A 5,955-nucleotide genomic window follows, 5' to 3' on the forward strand; every position below is an offset into this window, starting at 1 on the left:
GGGGAGAGGGAGACAGAAACAAAGAGGAAGTAAGGAACAGACAAAGGATGAATAAAGAAAAAAATAAACTGCTATTAGTGATGAAAGTTTTGTGCTAGACCAAGTTCCATAGGCTCAACTAGCCAGTGGTCCACGTTGGCTTCATGCAGAGAATATATATATATATATATATATATATATATATATATATATATATTCGTAGGAAATTTATTTAGGCTTTCATAAGTACTCAATAGATATATTATTTGTATTTGTTTATGGTTAATTTGCTGTCCCTTCTTTGTATGTATGTAATATGTAATTAATTGGGAGTAGAAGAGATTCTAGCAAGACATGGGCATGGAACTGTCTAAGGAAAAGAAAGTCTATTCTTTGATGAGAGTCTCAATGGAAAAGGTGTTTCTTCTATCTTCAATCAAAATGAGCTCCTGTCCATAGCATTACCCGAGGATCCAGCTATACCACTCCTAGGCATATACCAAGAAGATGCTCGAACATATAATAAGGACATATGCTCAACTATGTTCATAGCAGCCTTATTTATAATAGCCAGGAGCTGGAAGGAACCCAGATGTCCTTCAACTGAGGAATGGATTCAAAAAATGTGGTATATTTACACAATGGAGTATTACTCAGCTATTAAAAACAATGAATTCGAGAGGTTCCTAGGTAAATGGATGGAACTAGAAATTATCATCCTGAGTGAGGTAAGCCAATCACAAAAGAACACACATGGTATTCACTCACTGATTATTGGATATTAGCCTAGAACCTTGAAATGCCCAAGATGCAACTCACAGGCCACATGAAGCCCATAAAGAAGGAAGACCAAGTGAGGGTGATTCGGTCCTTCTTAGAAGGAGCAACAAAATACTCAAGGGAGCAAATATGGAGACAAAGTGAGGGACAGAAACTGAAGGAGGGGCCGTCTCAAGACCACTCCACCTGAGTATCTATCCCATGTGCAATCACCAAAGGTAGATGCTGATGTGGAAGACAGGAAGTGCCTGCTGATAAGAGCCTGATATGGATATCTCCTCAGAGGCCTTCAAGAGTCAGACATATTCAGAGGCAGATGCTCACAACTAGCCATTGAACTGATAATGGGGTTCTCAATGGAGGAGTTAGAGTGAAGACTGAAGGAGCTGAAAGGATTTATGGCACCATGAGGAGAGCAACAATACCAACCAACCACAGCTCCCAGGGTCTAAACCACCAGCCTGGGAGCACTTAGGGGAGGATCCAGGGCTTCAGCTGAATATGTAAAAGTGGAGGGCCCTGCTGGGCATAGGTGGAAGAAGAGAACCTTGACCTCATGAAGGCTGGATGCCCCAGGGGATGGGAATTTTGAGGGTGGGGAGGTGGGAGTGGGGGGGGTAGATAGAGGTTACATCCACAGAGAAAAAGGAGGAGGGGCGAGGGGATTGGGGGTTCCGAGGGGGTGGTGGGGGATGGGGTAAGGGGACAACATAGGAAATGTAAACAAGTCATCCAATTAAAAAAAAAAAAAAAAATTCAAAACCAAAAAAAAAAAAAAAAATGAGCTCCTGTCAATCACCTCAGATCTCTGAAGGATGGGGCAGGGCCTCCATGACCTCAATGAATGCCAGGTTAGTAAAATACATACTTCTGTATACAGTGTCTGTAGAGTCTGCATCCTGTATTCTAGTTAATGTCTCATCCTTCTTTAGAGTCTGCATCCTGTATACTATTTAATGTCTCATCCTTCTTCAAGTACCACTTCTGATGTCATTCTATCAGTATCTTTCCTTCACTCTTAAGGCAGACAAAATTAGATGCAAAGCTTCCATACTACACACAGTGTTTGTTCTTATAGAACTTGTCAGAGGTGATGCTTTTGTGCTGATTTAGGACTTATTTATTTAATGATTATTGACCTGCCTAGGATTTAAGGCTCACTAAGACAGGGATCATGGTTTTTGTCTCACCCCTGAGCCTAGCCCTGACCAGCTCATGGATAAATATACAATAAATATTGGGTAAGTAAAAACATTGTGCAAGTAGGAGAGAGAGTCATCATTGCTTAGTTGAAATTAAATGGTGCTAAAGAGGATTACAGGACCCAAAGGAAACATAAATGCTGGATTAATTTAACTGAGAAAGTGGCTGGTTCTGGATAGATGACCACAGAAAGTTTCTGTTTGTTAAGCGAGAAATGAAGCGAAGGAAGACAGATTTTGGAAAACAAGTTTGAGAAAATAGAAAAGGAAGATAGTGTGTGGCTATGTATACCAGATTATAAAACATGAATGGTTAAGAGCTGAACGGAGTGTATGGAAAGGATAGACTTACTGCAAAGAATTGTAAGGTATGTCCTAATAAACAGACTCATTGATATTATGCCCATGATGTCAATACTTTCCTCTAAGAGCACGTCGGAATCATATACTTTAAGCAAAGGAGGACATTTGACAGGCATGAGATAAAGTTTGAAACAGGAAACTAAAACTACCACTACTTCAGCTATTTTGAGCATACAGTGATTTAACTGAAGACTAGGTAATTTAAAAATGGTTACAAAAGTTGGAGAAATGAGCTCTGAAAGGAGACTCTGTGGCTGCCTGTGAGTGTAATCTCAATATCTAGCTCCTCTCTCTCTCTCTCTCTCTCTCTCTCTCTCTCTCTCTCTCTCTCACACACACACACACACACACACACACACACACACACACACACACACACACGGGAGGAGGAAGGAGTTAAGTATCATATTACGCCAAAGGGCAAGAGGCTTGATAAGACCACTCCATGGTATTCACCACTTTGTTAATTCTATGATGGTATGCTAGTGAATATGGATTTATGAATGATTGAATGACGTTGGGGAAAAAGAAAATGCCACTGATCACTAACCCTCAGTTTCTAGCACCTGAGCTAACATGGTCCTTTCGACTGAGACAGCAAATTCGGCAGACCTCACAGCGGACTGTCTCCTTCCAGGTTAGTGTGTAATCATATATTCCCTTTAAAGTAGATGATCAATGTGTTTTTAGAAATCCTTCAGAAGTTGTGCTTATACTGTGGCAGGACTTGACTTCTCATTTCAAGTTGATATTGCAAGCTCAGTATACCTTCTGAATTATTTTCCTTCTAAAGAAATGAGAAAAAGAGTTATGAATAAAATAAGCCCCAACTGCTGAGCGAATACCATCATAGTGTTTTAGTTGCTCAAAATCACCCCTAAATGTTGGATGTGATCACCACAGTTTCATAATTTTAAAATGTCAGTAAGGACATATTGCCTATGGGCATTACCTTTCCAAGAATACAATACACAGCTGTGAATCACCAAATCCATTCATCCAGTTTACATAAAGCCATAGCCAGTCTGCTGCCTGCATTCCGGCCTACATTTTGCTTTTTACAGTCCTTCCATTTTGACTAAAAACCAGGATCCTTGCCAGTAACAACCACCTCCAATGTTTTCAATATTGCTACAATCACCCTGGCAACGCAGAAGACAGGACATAAATAGTAGCTCTGCCAAACGTATCTATTGCTTTGTTATGCTTGTGGGAGTTAGTGTTGTCAAGGGGGGTTTAGACAAAAGTTAAAAGTAAATTTTGACCTATTAATGGCAAGATATTATAAAAATATACTTGTGTTTTATTTCTGTTTTTGTTTGCAGAAATGCAAACAAAATATAAACTGCATCATGGTTGGGGAAACTCTTATCTTTTTCTCCACACAGAGGACCAGTAGGTCATCAGTAAATGCCTTTTGAATGAGTAAAATTGTCTAATAGGAGTATGTTTTTAAAATCAAAGCTGAAAGTTTAACATAATGTATATCATTGCTTTAGTAATGTCAAAACATGTAATTCAACAGCCAGTTTGCCTAACATGCATGATGCTCTGCACTTCACTAATGGCACTCCCTAAACCATACAGTGTGACATGCACACCTTACATCCAGCACGGGGCAGGAAGGAGGAGGAGAATCAGAAATGAGGGCTAATTTTGGTGACATAATGAGTTTGAAGCCACCCTCATCTATATGAGGCGCTGTAGTAAAAGAAATGGCAACCATAATCTAGAATGGTTTTTTTATCACAAAATTGTTAATGGATACAGAGTTGATTCATTAATTTATTTTAGTAAACTATTGAGATATGAGATAAAGTGAATAATCAGAAACAATGCCACTGGGCGCTATCAACATTGTGTTGCTGAAGATAAAATACTTACTTTTCGTCATTTTTTTGGCACTTAGTCTCCCAACCCCTTAATCCACAACACATGTGGTAGATATTTTGCTAAGAAAAACCTATACCCCAAGAGATCAACACAATGTAGGATGATTCTTCAGCTACTCAGGGTAGAATCCTGCCTATCCTAAACTAATGATTAGCAGGTCACATAATAACTCTCTAGGTGTCCCTTACAATCCCCCAGTGCTCCCAATCCTTTCTGGAGTTAGAAAACAAACACCAAGATCATACTATAGTGACAACTCAGTTTTACTTTCTTTAAATGTCTGCCATCACTGTTCCTTAATAGTGATCCTGGCATTTCCCCATGATTTGGAGACTCTATTTTCAAAGGACAGTGATGGTGGGAAGGAAAGCATCAGGGTCCTCACATGTTAGTACCAAAGAATTCATTTCTAAATCAAACAGATTTTTGGAAGCAGTCATATATGCAATGTATTTACATCACCTCAGAAAGAATAACCTGATATAAACCAAGCATTTGAGTGAGAGGCTACCAAGGGAACAGAGATGCATTACTGACCTTCCATTCAAGCAAACAGCTTGGCACATAGAAAGAACATGGAATTTGGAATTTTGAAATTTCCAATTTCACTTCAACATTTATTCTTCTCTCACTTGGGCAGATTACTTTGAGTTTGACATGTCAAGTAAAAGAAAACGTATAATAATAATAGCAACGTTTGGCTTTCTAGGATACTAAGGCTTAAATTGGTCATGTAAGATTATATCAGTGCTGAAATTGCAGTGATCTTAACATGTATAAGGATATTCTATGATTTGTGAAACAAAAATTTACATTAACAAATATTTATTAAAACACATTTCCATTGTGAAATGTAACAACGTAAATTATTCATGTTTATAATGACATCTTGATTATTATGGTTATCCCATGACACAATATAGAATATACATTATAATGTTTTAATTTTACAAAAGAAAACTTTAGCATAAAAATGAAAAAAGATCATCATAGCAAAGGTAAAATTAAGATTCTTAAAATTAGACATAAACCCTTATCATGTAAGGAATGTATTTTTCAGTACTCTTGGATATGACTATGTAGCATGCAGTTTTAGCATGTCCCATGTGCCTTTATGTTATCATTAGTCTGTATTCTTAATGGAATGGAATGAAGAGGAATACTAGTGCTTTTTTGTTGTTTTCTTGTTTGGCCTGGCAAACTCTAGGCTCAATTTGTACATAACGGATATCTGCAAAATATTTGTGGTGTTTAGTAAAGATCAAGAGAATACTATCACAAAATCCATGCTTTATTACAAGGATTATGGGAGTTTCACAAATACTGTGAAAGATAATTATTTGCAGAAAAATATAAATGTTGGTCTCATAACAAATGAATGTCACAAACCACTTGAGAGGTCTGTGAAAGAACAAACTGTGTCATCCTCTGATACTATAATAAATGCTGTCTTTAAGACAAATGAAGTAACAGACTTACCCCACCCCACCTCCACCCCCAAACTTCCGAAGGTGGAGATTTGTGATAGGTTCTAGCATTCAGAAGTCTTGATAGGGTTCTAGTGACTGCTCTACTTTTAGCTTGTAGATGACTGCCCTCTTCCTGTGATGAGAGAGAGAGAGAGAGAGAGAGAGAGAGAGAGAGAGAGAGAGAGAGATGGGTGGATGGATGGGTGGATGGATGGGTATGGGTAGATAGATAGATAGATAGATAGATAGATAGATAGATAGATAGATAG

The sequence above is a fragment of the Grammomys surdaster genome, unplaced genomic scaffold (genome assembly GCF_004785775.1).
Source record: "Grammomys surdaster isolate TR1022 unplaced genomic scaffold, NIH_TR_1.0 264, whole genome shotgun sequence".
In the NCBI taxonomy this organism is placed as follows: Eukaryota; Metazoa; Chordata; class Mammalia; order Rodentia; family Muridae; genus Grammomys; species Grammomys surdaster.